This window comes from Nyctereutes procyonoides, unplaced genomic scaffold, assembly GCF_905146905.1.
Source record: "Nyctereutes procyonoides isolate TBG_1078 unplaced genomic scaffold, NYPRO_anot_genome, whole genome shotgun sequence".
Lineage (NCBI taxonomy): Eukaryota > Metazoa > Chordata > Mammalia > Carnivora > Canidae > Nyctereutes > Nyctereutes procyonoides.
Genome location: NW_026575030.1, coordinates 11,053,185 through 11,071,556, shown reverse-complemented (window position 1 = coordinate 11,071,556; position 18,372 = coordinate 11,053,185). Strand labels below are relative to the sequence as shown.

The following is an 18,372-nucleotide window of genomic DNA, read 5'->3' as shown; positions in this document are numbered from 1 at the left end:
ACCAATTGTAAATATTTATGCACCCAGTGGCAGAGCACATAAATATATAAAGCAAATATTAACGGATTTGAAGAAGGAAACAGACAGCAATGCAATAGTAGGGGATACACTACTTTCAACAATGGATAGATGATTCATACAGAAAATCAATAGGGAAGTATTGGACTTAAACTATATTTTAGACCAAGTGGACTTAGCAGTGATTAAAGAACATTCCATCCAACAGCAGCTAAATACACATTCTTCTCAAACACACATAAAACATTCTCCAGAAAAAAAAAAAATTCTCCAGGATAGATCATATGGTAGTCCACAAAAAAGTGTTATAAAATTTAAGATTGCAATCATATCAGGCATCTTTTCTGACCACCATGGTATGAAGCTAGAAATCAATTTTAAGAAGAAAACTGGAAAATTTACAAATATGTGAAGATTAAATAACATGTTCCTGGACAATCACTGGGTCAAAGAAGAAATCAAAGGAGAAATAGAGGCCCCTGGGTAGTGCTGTCTGTTAAGCAATGGACTCTTGGCTTCCACTCAGGTCATGATCTGAGGGTCATGAGATTGAACCCCATGATAGGCTCTGGGGTCAGCACAGAGTTGTTTCTCCCTCTCCCTCTGCCCCATTGCTCTCCCTCTACAATAAATATATAAATCTTTAAAAAGAAAGAAATATAAAAAAATCTTGAGATAAATGAAAACCACTGACGTATCCCATACCCTATTCAAGAAACGGATTATCCCATCATATACACAGCTCCCATCCACATGCAAGGGGGCAGAAGAATTATGAGAATATGTACAATTACAAGGGCAGGGAAAACTTGGGGATCATCTTTCAAATTCTTCCTTCTACAGTCCTCTCTCTGGTCCCCGTCGAGTCTCATCCTTCCCAAACGCAAAGTACATCTGTCTCACTGCAAAGTTCCCAGGACTCTTGTCTCATTACAGCATCAGCTCAAAGTAAAAGACTCTTATGACCTATCATCATCAACTCAAAGTTCAAAATTTTATCTACGCCTCAAATCTAATTTTAATATTGTTGTGGACAAGGCTTTAAGACATAGCTGATTTTGTTTACTATTTTTTAAAATTGATTTGTGGGAATTATTTATAATTTCATTTTATATATGTATAAAGTTCAGATATCTCCTCTCACTTTTTTGGCTTCTCTGAACTTTTAGAATGGAGTATTTTGATAATCAGGGACTTTTCGTTATAATGTAACCAAATATATCAATCTGTTTATTTATAACTTATATTTTTATATTTAAGAAATATATTCGTACCATGAGTTTACCAAGATATTCCCCATATTTATTTTAAAAATTTAAGCCTTTGCTTTTTACATATCTTGATTTTGTGTATGTTGTAGTGTACACATCATTTTCTTTGTTTTTCTCCTGTATGGGTAATATTTTTCCCTCCACTTATTAGATAGTCCATTTTCTATTGATCTTTAATGACATCTCCCTAATGTATTAAATTTTTATACATGCATGAATTTGTATTTAAATTCACTAGTATTGTTAAATCTGACTATCCTTCTAACGCTTTATATTGACTTCATAACATTTTTTGCTATCTGGTTGTGTATGTTCTCTTTCTCTCACTCTCTTACCCCAGAAATGTTTGGCCATTCTTCAAGGTTCATCAAAATTGGTCTATGACCAATGCTTTAAGACAGTCATTTCCAAAGCATATGTTCCTAGGATGGGCAGCTTCAATATTAGCTAGAAATTTGTTAGGAATACCAATTCTCAGGCCCCACAACAGATCTAGTAAATTAAAAACTGGGAAGTGGACTTGGAAATCTGTGATTTGGCAAACCTTACAGGGGATTTCAATGAATGATCCATTTTGAAAACTAAATCCATCCTGATCACCCACTATAGTCTTGGACCCCTGATTCTTGATAACATAAGGTGATTTACTAATTGTGAATGTTAAACTGGCTGAATAGAGCTAGAGTCAATTCATATTTCAGTTGTGTCCTGGTCATTCACGAAGCCACCAAAGGAACTGGTACTCTCCTGATTATCAGATACAATAGGTATGTTTTCCTTTTCTTTTTTTTTTTCCCCTAAGATTTATTTATTTATTCAAGAGAGAGAGACGGAGAGGGTGAACAGAGGGCGAGGGAGATAGGTAGACTCCTTGCTGAGTGGGAGCCCGACAGCGATTCAATCCCAGGACCCTGAGATTATGGCCTGAGTCAAAAACAAGAGTCTTAACTGACTGAGCCACCCAGGTACCCCAGTAGTACATTTTCTCATCCTAACAGCTCACCAATTTGGATTTCTCTATTAGTCTGAAGTGCAAGTCTGAAATGCACTGCCTGGAAATGTGGCAGGCATAAGGGTACCATACACCTGATACCATTTGATCCCTTATGAGTGTTTCCCCCAAAACCGCTGCTTCAGCACATCTAGAATAAGCCTGGTCATTTGCCTTTGTTTATGAGACACTTCCTTATTTCTTACTGCTTTGTTTTTGGATATCCTGTAAATCATCTGTTTCTTTGGGGTCTATGGAAATTCTCACTAGCTTCCTTGCTAACCTCTTTTGTTAGTTCTAATTATTTGCCTAAAGTGTTTTTCAGTTTTTAAAAATATAGTTAATTACATCATCAATGACTAATAATTCTATTTTTTTCCTTTCTATTCCTTATACATTTCAATCATTTTTCTTCTTTTACTATACATGTTAAGACAATGGAGATAAATATTTCTAGTGTGTTTCACTTAAAAAGAATAATATTTGCTGTATGTTTTCTGTAAATGTGGTTTATGAAGTTAAGGAAGTACTTCTATATTTCTAAATTATTAAGGTGGCATGCATAATCTTAAACCTTATCAGATCATTTTCCTCATCTTAAATATTTTCTAATTGAATTTATAATTACAGAAAATAACTTCCAGAGATTTTCTAATACTGGCCCATTCTTGCATTTCTGAGATAAAAACAGATTTCTCACCATGTATTATCATTTACAAACACAGCAGAATTTGTTTGGATATTTAATTATGATATGGTTCCTAAGTTTATGAGTGAGAGTGTCATCTTCTCTTACATTGCCCTTGTCTCTCTTTCCAAATTTCCATTATCTGCATAGAATGAGTTAGAGCACATTTCCTATTTTCTTGATATCTGAAAGACTTTTTATGTGTTTTGAAATCATGTGTTCTTCAAAGTTTGAAATGGTTCATTTGTCAAATCATGAGAGCCTGTTGTCTGATTTGTTTAAAGTTTTTAAACCAATAATTTATTTTCTTTATTAATTTAATCATGTTTATGGTCATTTAACTCATTTAGTGATTCTGTTTTTAGTTATCTTAGAATATTTGCTTCATGGATGCAGTAGCAAATTCTACTCTTAATGATTCCATTATCTGTTGTCTTAGGGGACCTCAATCTGGAGTTTGTTGTTTTTGAGTCTTCCACACTTGTTTTCTTGTATATTTGGTAAAATACCCTCAGCTCCCTGATGCTTCTCATTCTGGAACCATTCACCTCTGTCCATAGGTTTAATCATTCATTCTGTAGGCTAATCCCTTTAACTCTATTTACAAAGTGTATTTTCAGTTGTTCAATGACTCTCCATTTCTAGGGCTAAAAACTTAATCTTAGCCAACCAATATCTCTCATCTGGATTTAGCAGTAGTCAATAAATGAACTTGACTTCTTGGCTAGATATTGAGAAAACCCATGTGATTTTTTTCCTAAAGAGTGGGCTTAGAGGTTCAGTCTTGCTTGCTCATTATTCATCCAGACATATTGGAAACCAGCAGTGATGGATGAGTGTTTGCACTTTGATGGGAAGATGTGGCACATTGCTTGGACATAGTAAAACGGCGGGGGAAATTTTCCAGGAGTAGATTAAAGTGATCCGGAAATGATGGAAAGTCTGAAATTGAAGCAAGGTAAAAAATAGGAATGATAAATTTTAGCTATTCCTTAAGGAATTGATCTGTAATTGTATAGCTCACCTTGTCCAGGTCCCAAACCTATGCATGGTCTATCACTCTACAAGTTTGGTAAAGTTCTTCAACCACAGAATGGAAGAATGCACACGGTAGAGATCCAGTACATGCCAAAAGATAAGAATAGCAATATTAAAAACAGCCTGTATTAGGGACACTGTTCACAATATGTTGAAAACAAATCTGAAGAAAAAAATACAACCCTATTCATTCTACTTGAGTGTACCTAACCATGATAAGAGAATAATATTAAAGGCCATGGATGTCAAATGACAGAGAACATTCAAGCTAGCACAAATGGCATAAGGAAAAGGGTAGTGGCTTTTGATTTAAGAGATTCTGATTCAAGTCTTGAGTCTGCCATTGATTATATTAGTTTGATAAATATATGTAACTTCTTAGAACCTCAGCTGTATCATCTGTAAAATAAAAAACAATAGTAATTTTAATACATGACTACCAACTCTATTGTGATTAATAAATAAGAAACTTTCCACCTTACCTGATGTCATAGGCACCCCTCCTGTTCCTTAGTTCCTCTGAATTTGTGTGTGTGTGTGTGTGTGTGTGTGTGTGTGTGTGTGCATATACGTAAGTATGCCAGATACGGACGGACCTGAGGGCTGCTGTTTATTATATTTAGAAGGTAGGGGGAAGGAGTGTGTAGCACAAGAAAGAGTACTTTGTTGTTTCTGTTTAGAAATGTAAACTGCACTAGTTTCAAACTTTATGTTTCCCAGTCTCTGTTTGTATTTTAATTTCTTCCAGGCTATATGCATAATTAGATTCCTAAATTGTTCAGAATAGTTTTCTAATGGCAAAGAAGGAAAAATGCTTTAGCAGCTATAAGAAAATGTTAGCAAGTTTAATACCTAGCAAATCCCACCCTCCTTTTAACTTTCTAACACTTATGGCACACATAAAATTAGCTTGAGAAGTAGAAAGGTCTCCTCACATAGGTTCCCAAGGAGTTTGACCTTGATGCTCCACTCTCCTGATTAAATGTTTGCACTGAATAATGAATCTTCCAAGAATCAAGCTCCTAAATGGATGGGACACTAATACTGCACCATTTTTTCTTCCTGTGTGGACCACCATGAATCTCAAGGTGACTCTTTCAGAATGGAATAATTTATTGTTGCTAAACATTTACTAGAAAGGTTTGGATCAAAGCCATTGCCTGGTCTCACAGGAGAATCAGGAAGGGTTGGTTGTTCTCCGCATTTTGGCAGCCAAGCAGCTTTGCCTCGTTCCCACTGTGGGCTTCTTGCCCTAGGTGAGTAATGTTTTTCTGGGTACACTCAACTCTTAGTCATCCTTCAAAGGATCTCAGTGGCCCCTGAGTACCAGGATTATCTGTGAGAGACCAAAGACTAGTCCTATTTTATTGAACTTCAGAAACTTACATAAAACATCTGATTTTTTTTTCATCAGAAGTTGACTCATGCTGGAGATAGAATAAAAAGAAAATGTAAATGTGTGGAGTGAGTGAAAAGCTGACTTAACCACCAGATCTAATATATTCATATTCAGTACCTGCTAGGTGACCTGTGCTAGAAACCAAGATGACAGAGGCAAAATCAAACATATCCTGTCCTCATGATGTTTGCATTAAACTGGGGATGGGAGGAACAGAATAGCTAAGTACTATATAGCTATTGATATTTGATTAAGTATAGTGTGTTTTTCACAAGGACTCAATTTCTAGATCACTAGGACAAGCTCTACCAATCAAACATGCCTCCCTGGGACTTGCATCGCTAGCTCTGACCCTAAGGGGGGACAGTGGAGGCAATAGTTTTGGGAGACTGAAAGCAGGGATCATGGTTTTCAGTGGCAACACGCAGTGTCCAGGGCTGGGAAATACCACCTCCCTGACTTAGCTGTAGCAGTAGCAATGCCCCACCATGCTGGGTCTGTGGTGTTTATTGGCCGTGGTACTTTATTCCTGCCTTGTGTGTAAGTCTGGCTCATTAGCATTTCCCAGTTTCATGAACAACGCAATACCCTTTCAGTAATATGTTTGCTATTCAAACAAAGTGTAGTCAATTTCTGTTATTGCTTGTTTTCTTTTACTTCTTTCTATTAAGAACTCTATCTGATGAAAACACTCGTGCGCGCACACGTGCGTGTGTCTGTGTGTGCTGTGTAAGCATAAACTCCATATACAATGTTAAAATTATAAAAGTGCTAAAATTTTAGAGATCTATTAGAATACAAACCATGAAAGCAGGGCTGTATAGATACATTTCTCTGTTGCACCACCTATTAAATAAATATTTGTAAAATGAACAAGTAAAGGAATTTATCTTTTTTGTCTCTCATGAATAATAAAATAAAATCTTTAAAAAATTCAACTGAGTAAATTTTATTTTATTTTATGTTTTTAAAGATTTTATTTATTTATTCATGAGAGACACAGAGAGAGAGGCAGAGACATGGGCCAATGGAGAAGCAGGCTACCTGCAGGGACCCTGATGTGGGATTCAATCCCAAGACCCCGGGATCACGACCTGAGCCAAAGGCAGATGCTCAACCACTGAGACACTCAGATGCCCCTCAACTGAGTAAATTTCAAAGATCGTATTGGCTTTCTTGAATGATTTATGAATCAGACAGCATCCATCTAGCAAACGGGAACAAGCTCCAGAGAACTGTACAAAATGAATGATTTTTATAGGGAGAAAGGGATGGGACAAGGAAGTTATATAAGGAAGTTATATTAGAAAACCATTGATTGTTTGTGGCAACAAACAATTCTTACTTTCGGAGATGGTAGGTTTCTATCAGGCAGATTACCACACTAGTGCTGATCAGGTAATTCTAGATTGACTGGTTTAAGATTCCATTGACTGGTTTAAGGGGAGGCTGAAACTGTAAGTAGTAAGTCTTGGTTTGGTGATGTGGGATTTAGCACAAGTGACTTCATTTTGGGCCCGTTGTCTCTTTTTTAACAACATAATGGCTGAGATCTACCTTTCTTTCTGATTGCCAATTTCTTTGGCACTGAGAAATGTGCTTTTACTTATTGATTTTCACCTAACTTTGACTACATTTGAGAAAAGGCTTGTCAATAGTGGAGAAACTCATTCTGCAGAAATGTTTATTCTGAAAAACATAATTTAAGACACAACAGCATGTGCACACACATCCTGCCTTATTCATTAATACCTGTAATTATATTTTAGATGATTGTGTATTATCTCACCTCCAGTGGAAATGAAAGATCTGATGACTTGACTTGATTTAATTTGCGGGGAGAGGAAACCTCATTCCAATTCTGTGACAGGGGGTTTGTTACTGTTTCATTTAGAATTTTAGGATGGTTCTAAATTCTAGAATTTTAGTGGTGGGATCACCTTTTCCTGATGGTTTTCTAGAATTTTAAGATGCTGGGCTCTAGAATTTTAGGCTCTAGAATTTTAGGATGTTGGAGTCACCTTTTCCTGATGGTTTTCTTTGGGTTTAAAAACACCTACTATGTAGTGTTAAAAAGGAGATGGCAGGGCTCTGTGTCAGCTAAACTCCACAACGGCAAATGCAGACTTCATACCTAACCCAACTGCAGTCTCAACTCCCAGGGAAAGGAAACTTTAACCAATCAGCTTGAAATGACCTGGTCAGCACTAGTGCGATAACCTGCCCAATAGACCCCTTCTGTCACCTTTAGAATGACAACCATGTCTGAAACAGTGCATTCTTCGCTAGTAGTTTGCCTTTTCCACCCCCTTTCTGCCTTAAAAGTATAAAAAAAAAACAACTTTCCTTTTCTGTAGGTTGGCAGGGCTTCTTTCTATTGCTAGATGGATGCTGCCTCATTCATGAATCATTGAATAAAGCCAATTTGATCTTTAAATTTACTCAGTCAAATTTTTGTTCTTTAACAATAGTAATTTAAATTGTCATAAGGTATTGCCTTGCCCAGGTCATGCTGTCTCTCATTGTACTTTAACTAAACGTGAACAGATGACAGAAACAAACTTAAAGCTTCCTAGAGCCAGACAGAATTGGAGATATCAATGAGTTTAATATTGACTTTAACATCTGAAGAAGCTGATACTCGAAATGGAAGCAAATTGCCCAAAACCAGATTGTTAAGCAGCCATAAAGCTTGACTGGCTCCTCGTTCTCTACCTGGTCCACAGCTCTTACCAGGTTTATTGTCCGGTGGCTTTTTACCATGATCTTTGTGAAGAAAATAGATGTCCAGTATGAACAGGAGATGATGAGCCATGGTACAGGAGTGAATTATGAATTTGCTAAGGATATTTTCAGATAAACCTTATGTGCGGTAACATCAATGGAAACAGAGGCTACATACATACACATATTTATAGAATTTTGAATTATATCTACCTTTCGCTTACTATGAAGTGGGAGCATCTTCATTCAATGGTGTCTCTATCCATGCCCTTCTCTTGTAACAAATGAGGTTCCTAACATTTTCTCGGGTATATCTTCTGATTTCTGATATAAATGCCTATGCCTGCTTTCCCCATTGTCTAGATTCCTCCCACCGTTCCCCTTTTACATCTGCTTATTCGTCTTCCCAGATTAAAATCAATTGAGACCTATCCAACGGGGTCTATCCAGATCTCTCTGTCCCTCGACATGCTCATATTCTACTTAGTATTAGAGCTACAGAGTATCTATCTTAGGTCAGCAACCGTGAAACCACCTAGCATTTATGTAGCCAACTTTCAGTACCAACTCTGTTCCTCACACTATGAGTCGCTTACTGAACATTCAGCAAGGTTGCATTAATGAAGGAATAAATGAATGGCATCTATAAGTCCATCCAGGACCATTCACTGCAGGGCAAATCCTACAAAATCCAAATCTGACAAATCCTAAGAAGCTTCTCTCTATACTGATATATTTGATGTCCCTTGCCTTGGTTCCTCCAGTATCTTAAAGCAGCAAGTTTGTCCTATGCCCTAGGGTCAACCCTACATAAAAATTGGCTTCCCGAGCCCTCCCAATGTTTTCAGTCTCCAAACTGAACTGTAGAGCACAATTTATCTTATATTCAACTTGCTACATACTTTCCATCTCTTTGATTTTGAATGCCATTCCTTCTGTCCTCACTTACTACTTTTCTTCTGTATTCAGACCTAATACTTAATCTTCTTTTTCCAAATCTGAGCAGAACCTTCCCTTCTTGACTATCCTATGACTGCCTTCTTTATATCCCTTCTGGACACCCAATAGCTTATCACAAGCAACATGTAATTAAAAGAACTCAATTTCTACCCAGAAAAACTACCATCCATGACAACACTATGTACCCAAACCATGCTTTTTCTCTCCCTAGTTGAGACCATCATTGCTTAGGCTGGTGCTAATGCCTGCTCCATGGCAGACACTGTGCTGTTTTGGGGGGAATACAATGATGCATGCGTTCGAGGACCTCATGTATAAAGTGGATAGTGTGAATGTAAAGAGGTAATTACAACCATGTGAAGAACACTTAACCTTGGAAATCAGGACAGTCCAAGATTGAACCCGGGTACCAAACTCAAATTGGGACGATACCAGAGAAGGTTTTCTTCAGCAGGTCATGCTTGAAGTGAATCTTAAAAACAAAGGAGCAATTCATTATAGAAGCTGCAAAAGGATGAAAGTCGTCTGACACATCTCTGGATCTTCACAAAGCATCCAACACAAATGTCCAACAAAAATATAAGCCCCTAAGCTTCAATTGCTACAATGCTAGCTCAAATATAAATTTATACCTCACAGTTATATTTCTGTAATGATCTTTCTGCTTTTAGTATCTCTTCCTATCCCTTTCCACCATCCATCCTTTGGGTTTATATCTTATTAATCTCACCAAAGCATCACGTTTTTCATGTGGAGCCCCAGAGCTTATTCAATAAGTTCCAAACTTCATAGCCAAACATCCCAGGCCCCCATACTGAGACCCCAATCTACTTCTCCAAACATTGCTTTTCTGCACAAACCATCCGCAATGGTCATTTAAGTCTACATCTTTTCCCTGAGGTGCAGTGTGCAGTCCTTCAGAGGGTACAAAGGTCCTTTAAGAAGTTTATAGAGCAGAGGAATAGATCAGTGAAGAAAAGGACGAGCAGAGCCCAGGGAAGATTTTCAGGAACCCAAGGGCCAGACCGTGACTGGACAGAGTAAAGGAGGAATTAGAAGGACCAGCACAAAGTGTGCTTTTTTTTTTTTTAAGTTTTTTTTAATTTTTATTTTTATATATTTTTTTTATTTATGATAGTCACACACAGAGAGAGAGAGAGGCAGAGACACAGGCAGAGGGAGAAGCAGGCTCCATGCACCGGGAGCCCAATGTGGGATTCGATCCCGGGTCTCCAGGATCGCACCCTGGGCCAAAGGCAGGAGCTAAACTGCTGTGCCACCCAGGGATCCCTCTTTGTTTACTCAAATTATGTGGGACCCTTGAGTGTGCCAAACTGATCAAGGACAAGGTTTTGCAAATTTTCAGGACTTTTGCAAAATGCAGCAAAAGGGCATTTTCCCTTTTTATATTTGTAGCTGTATTCCCTGTGTCTGAAACAGCAAAGGCAGCATGAAAACACAAATATAATAGAGGAGCAATATGTCAACTATTTTCATCCAAGCCAAGAATCACTGGAATGGAGAACAGGGGTTCAGGTGTAACACACTTTGATGATTCATTCTGTCTTGGTGTCTGCCTTCTTGTGCTAACAACCCCTCTGTGCTATTTCCTGCACCTTCACCCCTGTGAGTACTGGCATCTGAAAGAACCTTAATTTTTCTGCCAGTTGCATCAACTCATTTGCAAATGTGGAACTTCAGCCTTTATTAATTTCCTTCTTTTCTGTTGTTCTATAATTGAATTACAGTATGGTCAGTAATCTGTCCCTTCATTCTCTGGCGTTCAGCATGGTGCAATCATTAAAATTGTTGGGTAGGAGATGGTCACATTTTGTAGATCAGTGAATTTGATAAAGGTTTAGTGCACAGGCGTGCGCATGCACACACACACACACACACAGCAAATTTCTTTCCAAAGATGATTGTATAGTTTGTATGTAGACAATAAAAGAAGCAGTAGACCGCAAACATCCCCAAATTCTGGGTCCCCATTGTGCTTGATATTTATTCATTCTAAAATATTTAGTTCACTGTATTGTGCTTTTATCTTTACCTTTCACCATTCCCCCTTCTCCTGACTGTGAGCTCCTGGAAGGTAAAGGATAAAACTCCAAGGACCAACCTATTTATGGTATGTCACAAATGCTTAATAACTGGGCTTAATGCTGCCTGTGTCATAGGCTAGCTACTCCCTGGAATTGAAGACTAGATATGATCTAATAATTAAAAATGTCTAATGCAGAGACTCCAAGCTCTTATTTTATAATCATCCTTTCCCCACATTGTTTAGGGTTTTAGGGAAACTCTAAATTATTTTAAGAAATTTTGAGAAATAAAAGTTTCTCAAATTAAAAAAAAGAAAAAAGACCTAGGACCCATTCAATTCTATCTGGGCTAATGTGTGTTTTTACAGAGACCAATATCCAGGACAAACACCAAAAATGTGTCCCTATGGCCTTGTTGGTCTGCAGTGTGTGTCACTCACACATACACATACACATACACGGCCTTGCACAAGACCGTGGGTCTCTGTGATCAGCAATACTGGCTTTCTACATATCCGGCTGATTTCAGGAGTGTGTGCATGGAAAGGAAGCAAGCTCACTCTGAGCTAGATTCGTGTCCTGGCCAGAAAGATATTAAGAAATATCAGGCTCATTAGTAATTAAGAATATGTAAATCTTAATAAAATGACATGCCATTTTGTTTGTCAAACTGATGATTAAACAAACACCCAGAACTGGTAAAAATGGGAGGTCATAGGTTCTTTCATGTTCTCCTGGTGAGAATGTATTTTTGAAAGGCAACTTGTACACACCCTTTAACCTGTAACTAATCTGAGGAATTTTTCCCACAGAAATCCTCATGAAAATGCATAAAAATGTGTCTTCAAAAATATCCATTGCAGGATGGTTGAACATCAGACAAAACAACAAACACTAAATAGTCTGGATAAACATCAATAAAAAAAGTTTCAATAATTCATGATGTATCCAAGTGAAGACTATTATGCAACTAATAAAAAGAATGAAAAAGCCTTCATGGATACACATGTATTATTTTGTGAAACTCAGGTGACAGCACAATATGTGTAGAATGATATCTCTCTGTATTTGTGTGAGCATATATATTTCTCCATATATATTTCTGGAAGGGAATCCACTCAATTCTTTACAGTTGTTGATTATAGTTATTCTTGCAATGCAGGTTTGAAGGAGAGATAGACAGTACAGGCACTTTCATGGATTTGTTTCTTTTTTAATGGATTTCTTTATATTCTTAATGCCATGAAAACATGGGAGAAGTTTCTGAAATTTTTCTATTATATACACATGTCTATTTTGCTTTCTGAGTCATAAACCGATCCATAAATTGGCCAAATATTAGGGGTGCTTTAATTTCCAAGAAAATATTTGAATAATAATGTGAATAGGGCGTTAGAAAGTTTTCTCTACTCTTTTCAGTCCAAGAATATTAAAGCAGGGATGCCCGAGTGGCTCAGCGGTCGTGCAGCTGCCTTCATGTGATCCCAGGGTCCTGGGATTGAGTTCTGCATCAGCTCCACACAGGGAACCTGCCTCTCCCTCTGCCTGTGTCTCTGCCTCTCTCCGTGTGTCTCTCATGAATAAATAAATAAAACCCTAAAAAAAGGAAAAGAATGTTAAAGCAATAGGTCAGCACCTCCGACTTCCAGAGAGAGATCCCTGGTAACAGTGTGATGGTTTCTGTTTCCTGCTTTCCTATTTCTGCAGCTGTCATTTAGGCTCAGCTATAATTCCAAGGGTGGAAGGAAATCAATACCATTCAGAACCTCCCCAATGAGTTTGCTAGCTGGCTCCTGGGGCCACACTGTGGAGACAGAGTTATCTCTTAATCTCTCCCAGTCTTAGCAGATACCACTGACGTTGCCAGCTACAAATTTTTAGATCATGCGAGATTCCTCCAAATTTAGTTTAACGTATAGTTTTGATGACAGTAATCACAAATGATAATAATTCTGTAAGTTCAAACAAGACTGCAGAAAGAGAATGCATACAAAAAGCCAGAGAATAAGACAAAAATACCCTACGTCTAGGTATTTCGTACATATAATTTTATTTTTTTGAAAAGATTTTATTTATTTATTTATGAGAGACACACAGAGAGAGAGAGAGGCAGAGACATAGAGGGAGAAGCAGGCTCCCTGTGGGGAACCTGATGTGGGAATCAATCCCAGGACCATGGGATCACAACCTGAGCCAAAGGCAGATGCTCAACCACTGAGCCACCTAAGTGTCCCAAAAAGGAAAGACTTTTAAGGGGATAGAGGGAGTTGAAAAATGGAAATTCTTAGCAAAGATCCATTGTTTCAGGCAAGGCCACCACCTTCCTAAGAGAACGAAAAGGAGTCTACCAGTCAATTTCCTAGTGATGTCCAGGAAATCCCTTGCTGACTAGTTAAAGGTTAGGTTAAAACTTCAGTTAGAGTAGGTATTAAGTCTTAGTTTACTGACTTGGGGCCTTAATCTACAGGACACCATTTGGGACTAGCAGTTGTCTTTTTAACAATTGAGAAGGAAGTTGAGACTGAGAAGAACTCCCAAGTCACACAGTTCAAAAGTACCAGGATTAGAATCTAGGCTTGTCTGACCCCAAAACCTGCATTGTTTCTTCCAGAACATGTTGCCTTTCAAAGCATTATGATTTGGTGAAGAAAGCTGGGGAATTTGCCTTTTCAGTCTCCAGGCATTTTTCTTAGAACCACCGATTTTTATTTCAGTCACCTGGATCGTTTCTCACTGGGTGGCCAGGACCTCTACCTGTCTCGGTTGTATTAGGTGAGGCTGATTCTCACATGGGTGTTGTCCTATAAGCCCTAGAATTTCCAGCCCCAGGCTATAAAATCACAAATATTAGGCATCATCATTATAGAGAAAACACAACGAGGAACAGCTTCAGCCAACCCAAAGTGTTGGCTCAGAACAATTTAGAAACAGACAAAAGATTGTCCAAATGTGGATACAGATGCACATATTTCAGAGATCGACCCACACCATGAAATTTCCCTCTACATTCTTGAGTTTCCTGCCATCCAGGCCAGTGAGGCTGTTCTGGCAGGTGAAGCCACACCACAGTTTGAACACTGGACAAAACTCAGGTTGGATTTTGAAAACCTGGCCTGGAACTCAATTTCTTTATTCCTTATAATGGCTACATATGACTTAGACCCCGTTAGCCTCAGTTGCTTACCTGTAAAATGGGGATGTTGGGTAATACTGCCACAAGAGTTTGCAAATGGAGATGTTTATTTTAAAATCCATACACAATATACTCACCCACAAATAAATTCACAAAATCAGTCACAGACAGTTGTGAGTGCCTTTTAGGTGCCTTGAGGTTGTGTGCCCTACACAACCGGACCAGAGCAAAGGGAGGATTTCATTCCCAGGTTCCTGGGGACACAGGGACACAGGATTAGTGGGGGTTAGGAGAGGCAAGCAACAGGGGAAAAAGAAGCTGCAAGTATTTTGGCCTGTAATACCTGATCATTATGTACTGGTAGTCATGACTTCCTTCATAACACATAAAATCCTTAATAAGACAAAGAAACATCTAATCATGATGGCCATGTCACACTTTTCCATGAGGCAGGGGCAAGAAGCAATGGGGGCTTGATTTCAACTTTTTTTTTTTTAATTGCCAACATTTTAATAGGACTTTCAAGAAGGAATTATTTTTAAAGTAATTCAGCTTAAAACTTTAACTAAGAAATTCCAGTAGCCAAGGCCTTCATTCGTATTTATCAAGACATTGCCAGAATGACATTTCTGATTTTGGTGAAAATACAGTTGAAGGGAAATCGGCCCCAGTGACATAGGACCAGTTTGCTCAAGTGAAAATTAAATCCAATCACCATCCTACACAAAATACATGCTATGTTTGCAATATTCTTGTATCTGTGGTGGGTTTATATAAAAAGTAAACAAGATATTTTACAATCCATATTTAGTGATGTGCTTATACAATTAGAGACTTTTATGAATCATCTTCATTATGCATTTAAACAGTTCATAAAAGTTATGAGTCCAATGTATTCACCCCTTTTTGTTGTTGTAAACCTTTAACTACAAATGCACTGAGAACAAAGGAAGGAAAATGTGCATATTCTGGCGGATTCACACCAGCCCCTGCTTCAATTATGCATGAATTAACAGAAATGAATTTGCAGCGTTTTATTTCTTGGTGTAATGGAGCTCAAGTATTTCATAAAGTGTAACCGTACAGCAAATTCTGGGCCCATTTTAGAATAATTAGCACATTGATGTTACTTGTGTAGTTAAAAGGAAATGTTAAAATTTCCCCATTGTAAGCATTTTTTGAAGGCTCACTCTGTTCTCTAAAGTGAGCCATCTTTCACTCAGAAGAAAGCTGGAAGCTCCATCTTCCCTGCATTTCATCTTCTTCCTCTTATACCTCGATTAAAAATACTAGTGCTTATTCAGACAAGTTTTAATTATGGCCTGGAGCAAGTGGAAGAGCCTGAGTAGATGAAGTAGGTAATTTTTTTAAATGATGCATGTGCCTCAAGTTGGTCTGGCTCAGTCCTGTGAATAATTAAGGCTGAGCTAAGGGAGACCTAAAATCTGTAAGTTCAAATGTCTTCATTTAACATTCTCACCAAAATGTGACATCCTCATATCTCTTTCCCCCACCCGTTCAGTAAAAGGAAAGTCACCCTCTGGAGAGATGGAAGGAACTAACAATGACAGTTTCTGTGCTCTGTTAGACCCACTACTATGTGAGGTTTATCGTATTCCTTGTTCTCTGAATGCTCACACAGTTCTATGAGGTCAGCAATGAGCACGGTCATCTCTGTTTTGTAAATGAGAATAGTAAGGCTCAAGACTGTTAAGTAAATTTCCCAAAGTCACCCAACCCCACCAGAGCAAAGGGAGGATTTCATCCAAATTGGTTAAAGTCCTTAGTGGTTCAGTTGGCTAAGTGTCTGCCTTTGGCTCAGGTCATGATCCTGAGGTCTGGGGATCAAGCCCCACATAGGGCTCCCTGCTCAGTGGGGAGCCTGCTTCTCCCTCTCCTGCTCTCCTCTTATTCTCTCTCTCTCTCTGTCAAATAAATAAGTAAGTAAGTAAATAAATAAATAAATAAAATATAAATTAGTCCAAGTCTGGACTTCATCTTGCTACATCTGTCCCAGCCCAAGGTGACTGACGATTTAAAGTGACAGAGGCTATTTGAGTAGGTTCAACAGAAATCGCAAAAAGAAATTCTTTTAATTTAATTTACTAACGTTATGCATTGTGCAGAAGGTTGTTAGAGACACTAACAAAGCTGCAATCTCCTAATTCTGGAGAATATTATCAGGAGATGGTGGAGGACTTCAGTGCCAGTAAACAGAGGGGAAACCAGGGGGAACCTGGCAAAGCCCCAGGAGCTGCTCTCCATTATCGCTGAGACCTGATGACGAGATTTGCACTATAAATTGTTTTGACCTGGTAGAAAGAGCTTCCCAGATAAGTTCTGATAGCAAACAAAATAAAAAATAAGAAATTTGTGATTGTTTTTAATATCCATTAACAAGCATTTACTGAATGACCACATGACAAAACTATTCTGGGCCTTAGGAATAAAACTTTGAAATAATTGGATGGATCCTGTTCTTACAGAGCTACATGAAGCATGAGAGACAGAAGAGCAAAGTAGATACTTTATAACCTAAAGAGACACAAGTAAGGCAAGCATCTGATGATGGATGCTGGGGTTGGCAATTTTGTTTTGTTCACTGACATACCTCGAGCACCTAGTATCTCACACAAACTAGGTGCTCAATACATACAAAAGAGAACTAGGGAGCATCTAGGAGGCACATTGCATGCAGATTTGGTGATAGGTGGCTCAGGAAGGCAAGTAAACATTTCTGAGAGGGAGTGATATCTAAAGAAAAACCAAGAAGAGAAAGTAGGAGTTAGTCTGGTGGTAAAAGACGGCTGTGAGGACACATTTGCAAAGCTCAGCAGGAGAGAAGAAAGTCTGGGTGTCCCCTTTCTTGGAAAAAAGAAAATACTTCCAGTCTTTGTATACAGGCTGCAGGGGCCAAGCGCAGAGACTAGAGAGGCAGAGAGTGCAGGGAATCCTTATAGCAAGGAGTGTGGCCCTAGTGAACCCTCCGTGGTAGATTGCTGGGTCTCTGGACTGAGAAAAATCTAGGGGATTAAAAGCAGGACTTTTCAAAATACATCCCAGGATTCCTTTCTTAAAAAAAAAAAATTAGAAAATGCTGGGATATTCAAAGTTTCTGGTCTTTTTTTATTTCCTATAAGATAATATGTTTTATAAAAGATCAGATGAAAATATTGCATATATTGCTTTTAAGTTTATTTGACCACAATTAGTAACTTCAGAAATCAGTTTGGGAAACACTGAACTAAGCCATTGCATAAGATCAGCTATAAGGCTCAAATCTTGTCCCACTCACTGGTCTCATCTAGAACTCATTCACCCATCTAGGTGGTTATCTATGAAGATTATCTACTGTGGTTAGGAAGAGCTCTGGACACACAGATGCCCACAAATCATACATTGTTCTATTATACTCTACCATGGGTAAATCTCCATATCTTGGTTTGAGTTACAGATTTCTTCATATCCACTTCTAGTTTCAGATCATTACTGAGAATAGATTGGCTAATCCTACTCCATAGTGCTGGAACTGCACCTCTGTATCTAATTCTTACAGAGTATCCTTTCAAATGACTAGAACTTGCTTCTGTATGTTCTTTGAATATACTTTTTTTTTTTAACCAGGGATCCCCATTTCTGGCTTCTATGGAATATCTTTCCATAGTACATACTCTTCTTCTTATTTTTTTCCTATAAGATTATTTATTTATTTATTTATTTATTTATTTATTTATTTATTTATTTATTTATTTGAATCACACAGACAGAGGCAGAGAAACAGGCTCTCTCCTGGGTACTTGATCCCAGGACCCCAAGATCATGACCTGAGCCAAAGGCAGACACTCAACCACTGAGCCTCCCAGGCATCCTGTGCATACTTTTCTTGCACTGAGTACCCTGTAGAATTGAGCCTCTTCATAAGTCAAATGATGGTGAATCACAACCAACCTTACCACCCATCTCTGCTTACAAAACATTGACCATCATCCACGTTTGGAGTCTGGCACTTTGATGAAATCAGAAATCTGAACTCTGGTCTTCCTGGTCTGGCCTTATTATTCTCTTTCACCTCCAACCCCTACCATGTTGTCCAAAGCTATACCAC

At 38.2% G+C, this 18,372-nt stretch overlaps 1 long non-coding RNA gene across 3 annotated transcripts in view; it reads right to left on the bottom strand.

The window, feature by feature from the left end:
• The window catches only part of LOC129503596 (uncharacterized), a 107,332-nt gene that overhangs the window by 1,111 nt on the left and 87,849 nt on the right, over window positions 1-18,372 (bottom strand). For 2 of the 3 annotated variants that reach the window (XR_008663207.1, XR_008663205.1), the window contains exons 3-4: window positions 14,405-14,521; window positions 12,409-12,730 (exon numbers count right to left, since the gene is read on the bottom strand). This is a non-coding gene — a long non-coding RNA (uncharacterized LOC129503596). Of the gene's footprint in view, window positions 1-3,992; window positions 4,049-12,408; window positions 12,731-14,404; window positions 14,522-18,372 lie in introns of those variants that run through there. The other variant, XR_008663206.1, reaches the window with a different exon arrangement.